The following is a 13,167-nucleotide window of genomic DNA, read 5'->3' on the forward strand; positions in this document are numbered from 1 at the left end:
CGGTCTTTCGGCGGGAACCGCTTGACGGGCGGCGACCGCCGACCGCCGCGGTCAGAATGACCGCCATAGTGTCTACTAGATTTCATATGTAAAACAAATCCCTCCCCAAACAAAAAAAATATGTTAAGGCCGGCCAGAAGAGAAGGGCAACCCCCCCCCCCACAAAAAAAATATATATGATATGGCTGGGCCCCCTGTGATGGAGTCCCTGGGGCCAAAATCAGGTGGGGAAGAGGGCCAGAAGGTCTTGATTAACGTCAAACCTAAAAACTTCAAATACTGTTCTAAGATTTAAAAACAATGCTTATTGGTGCTGCATGAAATTGCGAATTACTTGACCATGCAACTGTGCACATTTTTTAAACTAGGTCAGCTTTGCAAACATTAAACCTCCCGAAGATCATGAAAATACATTTTTGGAATAAAAATGCCACTTTCCTTAGTGACATTTTTCCCTCTTTTACTCCGACTTGCCACTTAGCTGTCACTTGTTTAATGTGTGCTGCTCTATGCCTTATTTTCGCTCTTTCGAAAGTCCCAGGGCAAGATTTCCGACTTCGGGTAAGAGCCTGAAGGTACTGCAATATGGAGGCTATTGTCATTTCCTGCTCTCGCTGAGCGCAAAGTGGGGAAACACAATTCCCTGAAGCCTGATTTTCCATATGTGCTGGGCGGAACACGAGACTGAAAAGCATTTGGTGAAAGAATTGAAACTATGGCAGACTCAGCCCAATTTTACCAACTTCACATTAAATTATGAAGTTCCCTAAATTCTCCTCACTTTGTGTGCCTAGTAATTCACTTAGTCCAGCCAAGTATTATCTCAAATATCCTGATAGCAGTACTCAGATATGATATGAGTAAGAAAACGTAATATAAAGTGCAAGTAAAAAAGTGAAAAAAATGCCAAGTTTAAGAGAAAGAAACAAGCACTGACATACCAAATGACCCCACGTCATGGAAGAAAACTCTTCTGATGTTGGGGTCATTCGTTTTGGTTTTTTCAAAAAACAAAATCTCACTTTGGGATTTCGTTTTTGACGAACCAAAAACAAGTTAAAAGTTTGACGGACAGCAGTTATGACTGTTACAGCTTTTCAAGCATCAAGCTTTTAACTCATTGACAGAAAGTGATATAACAGCTATGCCCTTCAGTGACAAGAGTTGTCTGCTCTTAATTTGGAGAGGTGCAGGTACTCAGTCAGTGCAACGGATTATTTTACTCCAGCGCTTTGATGGAGTAAATACCATTTTCTGAACTCTAAATCAGGCCCTTGGACTTGCACTTCAGGGGTTGTGTTAACTATTCATTGAGGTGTACTTTAGCATAGAGATCGGTGGTGCGTCCTTTGTGTTCCTGAGTCAGAACCTGAGCCATCATGATGCAGGTAGCAGTACCACCTTTTAGATCTTGCGGCTGAGAAAGAACAGCACAACAGACCTCGGCAAAAGTCACATGTTCTTGACAGTCACAGAATCCAGGTCACTTGGAGTCCTCCACTGCAGTGGCATTGTTTGAATGATTTACAGCATTTTGGGGGCAGCAGCAGAATAGGATCACTCTGTTCACAATGTGCTCTTCTGAATGTTCCACTCTCTGGGAATACAGATGGGCCTCTCTTTCTAGATAGTTTCTTCTCCTGTAGGGTCAGGCACACTCCTTCCCTTTTTGAGCAGGCTGGTAGGCTTTTAGGCACTAGGCAGACAGCACTCAAACAAGTTGACTAGACTTGAGGCGATGTCCCCACCAGCTCAGGAAGACTGCCTGTCAGATGGACACTAGCCTTGGATCATGGTGTCTCTTCAAGTACTCTGTGGATGAATTGGGATGCTTTGGGTCCAGCGTTTATGTTGATTTTCCAGACAAGAGATGCTGCTCCACTTTCAAATATGCAGGAATCAGTTTGTGGTGGTCCCTTTTAAATTTAATTTTTCGGGCTACAATACAGACACACCCTTAACATATTGTGATGGCTTTCCCACCAGGTAGTGATGATATTGACGTCAAGTGTAAGTACCAAAACATGAGCACCTTGGAATGTGAAGACTCTGCACCTAGCATTTATCAGCCTTCTTGAGGTAACACTCATGGAAAGACAAAATGGTAGGCCCTGTCTAAAAATTTGTCACTACATCTGATAACAAAATATGCTAACTCATCACTGTTTGTTCTAGCAATCAAATGGCAGTATTGTGGAAGGACTAATCTGCAATCCCTGCTAAATAGTCCTCATAGAATTTTTAAGTGCTGCCTGACTTCATCCTCTAACCCTTCAGCACCTGGGCTTCCTACTTGAGCTTAGAAATGCATCCAATACAAGTCCACTGTTTCCGGAAGCTGTACTTCTATCTGCATTATGTGCCCTTACAAACCAATGCAATCCAAAATGAATCCCACCAGTCCAAGCATCCATACTCTCACCATAACTGTCCTACTATTAAACATACCTACACACACACGCACTCCACATGCACACTGGATTTTAACGTAAGAGTTTTGGTGTCATGTGTAAGTGGAACTTTACACTGCAGGGATTGGTAGGCGTTACAATACAACTGAACCAGGAAAAAGTATAATAATCTACAAAAACCAATATGCTGTCACCACCACTTTAGACCAGCAATGTAGTACATGGGTAGTAGTCCAATGTCAGAGTAGAAGGCACACCTGGTACATCATATTATTCATAGTTTAAGTGCAAGCATGCATGCTATGGTGTTGTCATGGGGGAACATGGCGGCCGGTTGAAGCGCTGACCGCGAACTCCCATCGGACGAGAGACGCGACCTGCGACCCCTGACCTGGAAACGACGCGCTGAGAGCCGGAGCAGTCCCGCAGTTGGATCGACGTGCGAGAGGATCACCGCGGCCGTAGAGGGGCCCCCTTGTTGTGACGAGGAAGAGGTTTGGAGGAGAGACGCCGGGGAAGAGACTAGGGGAGAGACTGGGATTGTGCAGGGCTCCTAGACCGGCGCCCCGGGTGAGTCGTCCCTCTTGCCGGGAAGAGCTGTTGATGGCGTTTTTTTTTTTTTTCTCTCTCGGTGTTGAGGTTGACAGAGCTCCCTGCGTGAGAGATACACACTGATAAATCCAGATTGGTAGGAATACCATAAATCGTTAATTAACCTGAACATCGGATCTTTAAAAAACAATCGCAGGTTGAATCTGCATAGGATTTTTTTTTTTTTTTTTTGTGAGCCTTTCTTTTTTTTTTTGAGACTTCTTCTGTCACCCACAGAGGTTTGATGTTAAACTCTCTTATCATTAACTTTGAGCATTGTTTCTTTGCTTTAAGAGTTATTCCAACGTTGTTTCTACTCCTTGAATTAGACCGAGTTGGGCATCACTGGGCATCATTTGCCTATCGGGCTTGGAGTAGCTATTTGAAGGACTCGGAAGGATCCTAGAAAATCCAGTCTCGGAATACGTTACTATTGGAGTGTACTTGTTTATATTGATCTCCCCGCCCCAGGTCGGGAGATTTAATTAAAAATCACGGCGAACAAGGAGGGGGGCGAAATTGCTTCGGCGAGAGGTGGTCAGGGGGTCCCCTGGAATCAAGCTTTAAATTCCAGTATTTGGGCTGAAGCAGTGAGGGGTGTGCGACGAGGGAGATCTTATACCTCTCGCTGTTCTCTTCGTGGGAGTTTACCGGAGACTCCGGGGCTTTCCACTAGGAGTAATTTGAACAGGAATAAGGTGGGAGGAGAACGTGATACCAGCAGAGCCTCTCGGTGCATGTCTCCAATCAAACGCCGCCCCAGGGTTGCACGGGCAGAGGTTAAAAACCTGGTTGGTGCAAGGACTTGTAAGCCCGGCCCCCTGGGTGTGAGTGATAAGCCCCAGGTTTATTCATCAGAGACTGTAGCAGTTACAAATCCTGGATATAAGACTCACGGCGAAGTCTCTTTAAAGGGGACTGATCAAATTTTGTCATCTGTGGGCCCTCCTATCCCTCTCTTGGGGGAAGGCCAACCTGAACTTCTGGGGAGGAGTGAATCACTGATCACAAGATATTTTCGGACTACTACCTTTCCATCGCAGGATATGGCAAATAGTCAACTAACCTCAGATGATTTAGAAATGTCAAATTTAGCTATGCGTTTGGCTAGGCGGTCGCCCCTAAATCCATTAGACAAGGATCTAGATGGACAGGGAGAGGATTCCTCTAAATTATCGGCTTTGTTAGAAGTGGAGAGCAACCCTCTCAGAGGTACAATGTCTTATGGTATGGACGTACAGGCCCTGCTAATCTCTCTTACTAAAGAGATTAGGGAAAAATTTGAGACATCAGAAAATAACCAAACAAGGATTCGGGAAGTATGTGAGGCTTTGGAAAATAAAATCACTTTGTTAACAGATCGGATGGGTAAACTCGAGACTGTGGTGGCGGCCCATGAGGAGCGGGTGGCAGCTCAATCTGAGGATATTTCACAATTAAAACGTGGAGAAAAGTTGTTACAGGACAAACTAGAGATTTTGGAAAATAACATGCGGAGAAATAATATCAGGCTTTTGGGTGTTCCTGAGGGATTGGAAGGGGAAGATATTAAGGGCTATGTGATTGCTTTGATAAAAGAGGTTATCCCAAATACAGCAGGGTTTAACCTGGAAGAGGATATTCAAAGAGTCCATCGTGACCCGTTCAAGAAAAATCCCGGGAGGAAGAATCCCAGGAGGATTCTGATAAATTTCAATACGTACTCTATCAAGGAAAAAATTCTGTCTGAAGCCCTTAAAGTTGGTGTTTTTTCCAAGGGGGATTGGGCCTTCAGGATAAGATCGGACTTGTCTAAAGCAACGTTAGATAGACAGTGGGAATTGGGAAATTGTATGCGTGAGCTTCGTTCTCTTGGGGCTACCGTACAGCTAAGGTTTCCGGCAGCACTCCGGATCATGTGGAAGAACAAAATGTATAACATGAGAGATCCGGGGGAGGTTAGCGCATTTATAGACCAGATTAAGGCGTCACAATAAGATCTAGTGGAAGTATCTCGTCCGATGGGGAGTTCGAATTTAGGATAACAGGATGGTTATCCTAGTAGAATCAGGGAGGGTTCCCCAGGGTAGGGGGGTTGGGTTTGGGTGGGAGTTGGGGTTGGTGTTGGTGGAGGGGGTGGAAGGCACTGGGTGTGGGGGTTTGGGTTGGGTTAGGTGGGTTAGGTGGGTTGAAAGGATAAAAATAAGAAAGTCCTCATATGTTGTTTACCTAGGAGGGGGGTGCGCTGTGCTTATGACGTTTTCCTTTTCTCCTGACAGATATGTCTAAGTATGGGAATTTAAGATTGAAATTTCTTTCTTGGAATGTGAATGGTTTAAGAGTGGTAAGCAGGAGGAGGAAGATTTTTGAATATTTAAGATTGGCGGAAGAGGAGATTATCATATTGCAAGAAACTCATCTCCAACAAACAGAGTGGGAGACCTGGGTTAAACGGTTGAATTGGGTTTCTCTTAGCGTATGCTCCTCCCAAACTAGTGTGATAAAAGGCGTGGCAGTTCTCATCAAAAAATCCATAAAGCTTAGGATAGGATCGGTGCAAGTTGACCCTAGAGGGAGATGGGTAGTGGTAGAACTGTGCGTATGTGGTTATTGGGTCACGGTGGCAGGCTATTATGGACCTAACCTAGATGATCCCACACCATTTCAAGAGTTATTCAATATTTTACTTCTAGCTAGATATCCAGTGGTACTAGGCGGAGACTTCAACATTTTGTTAGACCCTGTACACGATAAGTCAACCCCTCGAGGTACGGATAACTCTCCTAAAATGAGGGCACAGGTGAAACAAGCCATGCAAGATTTAGGATTGGTAGACATATGGCACTGCAGAGGAGGCGAAGGAGACAGATATACATTTTACAATAAAAAATATGGGCATAGATCTAGAATAGATTTTTTTTTAATACATAAAAGTTTATGCCCAGAGGTCAGAAAGGTAGCCCACAATCCAGCTCACCTCTCAGATCATTCAGCTGTAAAATTACACTTGGATATCAGGGTCGTAAATAAAGGTATTAGATGTATAATTAATCGCGCTATACTATTAGACGACTCTATAGTAGAAGCATTAAAAAAAGACACAAGAGATTTCTTTCTTTTGAACCAAGGTACGGCAAGTTTATGGTGTGTTTGGGACGCCTTTAAGGCTTATATTAGAGGGAGACTTATGAGCCTGGCAATATACAAACATCGTGAAGAAAAAGAGAAATTGGGAGATATGGAATTATCTCTAAAAACCTTGCAAGCTGCAATCCATAAAGCACGAGCAGAAGAGAAGGTCAATTTATTAGAGGACTTGATATGCCAAGAGGTTAATGTTCGGACTAAGCTAGAGGCTTTTTTGGAAAATCGCAGTAAGTTAAAATGGGAAGCTAGCCGATATGCTCACCATGAATATGGAGAAGGTTGCAGTAAGCTACTAGCATGGAAGGTTAAGTCAGACCTCTCTAAAAGATATATTTCAGCAGTCAAATCGGACAATACGATTTGTGTGGAGCAAGAAGAGATTGAGGGGGCATTTGTATCTTTTTTCCAAGACGTATACTCAGAAAGCCTGGTTAATTCAGACGAGTCGATTAGTGATTTTCTAGAAAAACTACACCTTCCAGCTCTAGAAGATTCTGAAAAGACCCTATTAAATTGTAAAATAAATGAGGCTGAGCTTATTGAAGGCATAAAAGCGTTAAAAAAAGGAAAGGCCGCTGGTCCAGACAATCTACCTAATGAATTGTACAAGGTCTTGGGGGAAGTTATTAGTCCTTTTTTATTAGAATTATTTAATTCTATGCTGGTTGAGGGGGCTCAGACGCCTAAATCCTGGAGAGAGGCTATAATTTGTCTAGTTTTAAAGCCAGGTAAGGACCCAATGTCTTGTGCATCTTACAGACCCATCTCCCTGTTGAATGCCGACTACAAACTTTATACAGGGATTTTAGCCAGGAGATTAGGGAGTGCCATAGGCAATCTGATTCATACGGATCAAAAGGGTTTTATGAAAGGGAGGTATCTCCAGGATGTAACACATGAGTTATTTGCTGCAATAGATCTGGCGGAACAAGAAAAGACCCCTCTGGCGATCCTGACTTTTGACGCAGCAAAGGCCTTCGATCGGGTCAATTGGTCTTTTTTGAGGTTAGTGCTGGAAAAAGGAGGCTTGGGATTTCCTTTTGTTAGGACAGTCAGGGAATTGTATAGATGCCCCTCAGCGAGAATTCTGGTCAACGGCCAGTTATCACAAGAATTTAGGATTTGGCGGGGTACGCGACAGGGATGTCCATTGTCTCCCTTGCTTTTTAACTTATATATTGAGCCTCTGGCAATTTCTCTTAGGTTAAGTAAGGAAATTACTCCATTTCAAAGTGGGGACTGGGAAAAAAAAGTAGCATTATATGCGGATGATCTTATGCTATACACCAAGGATGTTAGTTCTACCCTACTAGCGTTCAATACTTTGATGGAGCAATTTGGTAAACTTTCTGGTTACAGCGTAAACACAGAAAAGACAGAAATAATGTGTTGGAATTTGACTTATGCTTCTCCTTTAGTCAAACAAGAGATCAGATATTTGGGTATACGATTAACAAATGATCTAAATGAGGTACCTAAACTAAATTTTAACATAACATACAGAGAAACCAAAAAATTGCTAAAGACGTGGGCCGCTCTCCCTCTTTCCATAATTGGAAGATCCAACATTTTGAAGATGTGTATTCTCCCAAAATTCACCTTTTTATTCAACACTATTCCACTAGAGTTTAAGAACTGCTGGTTTAAAAAACTACAGGGGGATTTATCCTCGTTTGTATGGGCCTCTAAAGGAGTAAGGATCTCGTGGAAAAAGATGAGTAAAAAAAAAGAGTGGGGGGGCATTGCGTCTCCAGATTTCTTCAAGTATTATCTGGCATTTCAATTAAAAAACATTAGAAACCTATTGAATAAGAAGTCAGAATATGATCCGGCGTGGAAAGCCTTAACGGCACACCTCGAGGAAAAAGCAGATCATTTTCTATATAAATTCGGCCATCCTAAGTACTTCAAGAAGGTACGCTTGAAGACACTCAGACATGCATGCAACATTTGGATGCACTTTCGGAAGGTGCTAGAGATACCCTATTTTTGCAGCTCTTCCCCCATTTGGGATTCACCTGGCACTCCTGAATGCTTCACTGATAAATTATCAATTCCTTTGAGAGTGAGTGGGATTGTAAGATGGGGCCAGATAATGGAAGGACCAGAACTGTTAAGCTGGTCGACACTTTATGAAGGGACTGGAGGCACAGTCTCCAAATTCAAGTATCTTCAGATAGCTAGTTGGGTTAAATCGCAACAAATAGGAGAAATAGGAAGGAATATATGGGAAGGGAAATTAAACTAGAAAATCATTAATAAGGAAGTTGCTCTGTGGTACCATGCTCTGTTGGAAGCAACAAGGGATGGGACATCCCTTCCCTTGTCGAAGTGGGGGGGGATCTTTCCAACTCTAGATGTGAAATCTTTATGGAATAGGTCCTGCTCAGAGTTGTGGTTCACGACCAGCCCGGCAGAGTTGAAGAAAAACCATTTGTTCACACTTCATAGGGTTTACTGGACGCCGGCCAGATTAACAGCTATCGGGAAAACTCAGAAAAACTGTCCGAGGTGTGGTGACGATAAGGCAAACGATATACACATGTTTTGGCAATGTTCAAAGTTGTGGGAATATTGGGAGGAGATAGGAAACACTTTAAAGATAATATTTAATGTGAACGTAAAATTGGATCTTTCTATGGTGGTGTTTGGGGTCAGTGAACAGGGTATGAATTATCAAAAATTGTCAGCACATCAGGAGCACCTGTTGTTTGTATTAATACTTTTGGCTAGACGAGAAATTTGTCGTAAATGGGTTGACCCCTTTCCCCCCCGTTCTAAGGATTGGCAAATATCTGTAAATCGAATGTGCATAATGGAACAACGAGGTCCCCTTTCTAGAAGGGATAACTTCTGGATGAACTGGGAAAATGTCTACCAATAGTATATTACTGTTTTGCTGTCTGGTCTCCTCCTCGTGCAACTTAAGTCCAATGATTAGTACTCCCCTTACCCAATACTGGGCGATGCTTTGGTTATGACTAGGTTTCATAGAAAATAGTATATCCTGGTTGATGGCATACGATTGGGAGAATAATAAAACGTAGACCAAACGGGACGACCCAAGGGTTACGTTTCCCCCGTCCGGTACCATTTTTCCTCTACCAAAGCATGGGTGATAATTATGAGGACGAAAAAAAAAAAAAAAAAAAAAGAAAAAAAAAAAGCATGCATGCTATATAATTGCCATACCTAGGCCAAATAAAAATTCAGAATACCCGTCACTCAGGGTAGTGGTGTATGTCTGTTTACCACACAGGAGACATTCCTTTTGCAAAATTATGACAGTGGGATAAAGCTCCCTTTCACTTCTCATTCATAGTATTTCTGCCATTATTGTCCTGTAGGTACAACACCACCTAATGGTTTGATAGCAAGCTACTTCAAAAGTTCTATGTATACTCAATAATATGAACAACCTGTAAGTCCTTCATGTGCATTGGGGCACATCCTTAGTGTTTCACATCCTAAAAAATAAGCCAGTTGTTTTTGTTTTCATCTAGGAGTTAAAGGCCTGGTTGGATGGTGTTAGAAATCGGGTCTCTAGTTGGCAGAGGTATACACCCTTGTCCAAGTAAGGACCACAATCCTAGTCAGGGTAAATCACACACAATCCAAATTATCCTGTGCCCACCCGGTGATAGCTTGGCACTGAGTAGTCAGGCTTAACTTAGAAGGCAATGTGTAAAGTATTTGTGCAATACATCATACAGTACAGTAACACAGTGAAAACACCACAAAAATACACCACAGAGGTTTAGAAAAGTGTAAGATATTTATCTGGGTAAATTAAGGCCAAAAGAATAAATATTCAATAAGCACAAGTTGAGATATCACTTTTGCAAGTTTAAAAAGGGGCTTAAATCTTGGAAATCAACAGTTGTCTCTTGTTTGCACAAAGAACCTGCTTTGCGTCAAAATTACCACAAACGGAAACTGCAGAGGAGGAGATGCATGAAAAAATATGGTGTGCATCAGATTTTCCGCTGCAGCACAGACGATGCGTTGTTTCTTTCCACGCTGCAAGGGGCTTTGCATTGATTTCCGGCTCGCAGTCTTGGGTCCTCACTGCGATGAGGGGGTCTTTTGGCACCCAGGGACGATGCCGGGAAAATCCTGTATGTGTGGGAAGAAGTCACAGGCATTGCGTCGATCTGGTAGGCGATGCATAAAATTGTTTCTCCCACAGCAGGCACTACATCAATTCTTCACTCAGGAAGTTGGGCTGCATCATTCCAGCTTGGCTGTGTGTCGACTCGATAGGGCCGTGTGTCAAATTTCCAGTCGCAACGCAGGCGCTGCATCATTCTTCGCTCTGGAAGTCGGGCTGCGTCATTCGGGTTCTGCTGTGTGGCGATTTTCTCATTGTAGGGCAGGTTGTGTGTCGTTTCTTGCAGGTTATGTGACGATTTTAGGCGCACAAGGAATTTCTTTAAAGAGATGAAGTATTTTTGGCCTTGCAACTTTAGAGACCAGGAGGCAAGCTCAATTCAAGCCCTTGGAAAGCACTTCTCATCAACGTCAGATGGCAGCAGGGCAGCAGGGCAGCAGGGCAACAGCAGGACAACAGTCCTTCACAGCAAAGCAGTCCAGATGAGTCCTTTGGACAGTCAGGCAGTTACTCTTGATAGGTTTCAGGTTCAGGTCCAGAAGTGTCTGATTTGGTGGGGTCAGGGACCCAGTTTATATACCCAAAAATGCCTTTGAAGTGGGGGAGACTTTAAAGAGTGGTTTTGAAGTGCACAAGATCCCCTTTCAGTACAGGTCTGTCTGCCAGGGTCCCAGTAGGGAGTTAGGCAGTCCATTGTGTGAGGGCAGGCCACTAGCCTTTGAACTGTGAGTGTCAGGCCCTCCACCCTCCCAGCCCAGGAAGACTCATTCAGTATTCAGATGAGTGCAGGTGTGACTGAGTACCCTGTGTTTGTGTTTGTCTGGGTGAAATGTACAAGGGAGCGATCAACCAGCCCAGCCCAGACGTGGATTGGAGACAGGCTGTGGCATTTCTAAAATAGTAATATAACATCCAACCTCACCAATAAGTAGGATTTTGTATTACCATTCTGGGATACTAAATATGACCTGGTTACTCCTTTCTGATCAGAATCTACCACTCAAACAGTATATGAGGGTAGCCCTAATGTTATCCTATGAAAGGAGCAGGCCCCACAGTAGTGGAAAACAAATTCAGAAGTTTTCCACTACCAGGACATATAAGACACAAATGTACATGACCTGCCTTTTACCTACATAGCTCCCTGCCCTATGGGTAACCTAGGGCCTTCCTTAGGGGTGACTTATATGTAAAAAATGGGAGTTTAAGGCTTGGCAAGTACTTTTAAATGCAAAGTCGAAGTGGCAGTGAATCTGCACACACAGGCCTTGCAATGACAGGCCTGAGACATGGTTAAGGGGCTACTTATGTGGGTGACACAACTGGTGCTGCAAGCCCACTAGTAGCATTCAACCTATAGGCCCTCGGCACATGTAGTGCTCTTTACTAGGGACACACAAGTAGATCAAATATGCCAATCAAATATGCCAATCAAATATGAACCAATGTTACTATGTTTAAGGTAGAGAACATATGCACTTGAGCGCTGGTTAGCAGTGATAAGGTGAGCAGAGTCGTAAAACCAGCAAAAACAGTGTCAGAAAAGTGGAGGGAGGCAGGCAAAAAGTTGGGAGATGACCACCCTAAGGCTGTCAGTTCTAACAGATGTTGTTGATTTCCTCTGATACAACCTAATCAACTCCCTCCTCAGCACTATATGAACAACACAAATGCCACTGTGTTCCAGGTTCCTGTATATGTGGGTTTCAACACCATCACTCCTGAATGGACTTCAGACCTCAGATTCTGGCTGTTGGAAGCTGCATCATGTGCACTGCTCCCATAGCTCTTGATTTGAATCCAAGGGTCATATTCTTGTTGCTGGAAGATGCATCTGTCATTTGAGTGGTTGACTGTCACTCCTGGGAGGATCCCGTTTTTTGTTAAGCTGTTTATTGAATCATAGTTTCTAGCAGTTGATTCCCTGAGTAGGCCTCTCAATCGTACCTATTTTTTATTGAAAGCTGCACTTTTCTTGGAAACAGAGCTCCCACTATTTTAATGTTAATAATACCCTACCTTAAAGCTAGTGTCCTATCACTCCTGATTGGTCACCAAACTTGCAAGTGCACTTGATGTGTTCTTTACCTCACACAAGTTACCCTTATAATTTAAGCAATACTGATATCTCCTAAGAGCCAATCTTTCAATTCGCTACTGTGAGAAAACAGGGCTGATTGCAGAGGCCCCCTAACTTTTTGCCCCCATTTTCCACTTCTTGCTGGTGTTTTCCTGACTATGATGGTGCCCTGGGTACTGCTAACCAGTCCCAGGGCCTGTGCTCTGTGTAAAATGGATATGCAAATTAGGCTAATTATAATTGGCTAAGTTAACCTACCTATAAGTCCCTAGTATAGGGTAGGGCATGTAGGTTTAGGGACCACAGCATAGGTGGTGCACCCATAGGTGCACTGCTGAGGTGCCCAGTGTAATTTTAAAGGCAGGCATGCCTTGCTGGCTGCTTTTAAATTAAAGTTATATGCAAATTCGACTTTGGAATTAAAAGTAGTTCCAAAGTCTTAAACTACCTTATTTTTACATATAAGTCACCCCTAAGGTGTGCCCTATGTGCCCCTAGGGCTGGGTGCCATGTAACTATAAGCAGGGACTTTATAAAAATAGTTTCATAAGCCCTGGTGAGGTAAAAACAACCAAATTCGTTTTTCCCTCATTGTAGTAAATGGCCTTCATAGGCTAAAATGGGGAGAATTTATTTTAATTTTTTAAGTCTCATTAAATGATGCATACCAAGAGTTTGGTATCAAATTAATTGTTGTATTAAGTCCCACAACTTCCAGTTGTTGGATTTAATATAACTTGTTCAGGTAAAGAGTTTTAAACTTTACCTGAAAAGTTGCCCATTTCAGCCATGCATTGTTTTTGCTGCTGTGCTCTAATTGGCCAGCTCTAGTAGCTTGGCCAAGCTGC

The sequence above is a fragment of the Pleurodeles waltl genome, chromosome 3_1 (genome assembly GCF_031143425.1).
Source record: "Pleurodeles waltl isolate 20211129_DDA chromosome 3_1, aPleWal1.hap1.20221129, whole genome shotgun sequence".
NCBI lineage: Eukaryota > Metazoa > Chordata > Amphibia > Caudata > Salamandridae > Pleurodeles > Pleurodeles waltl.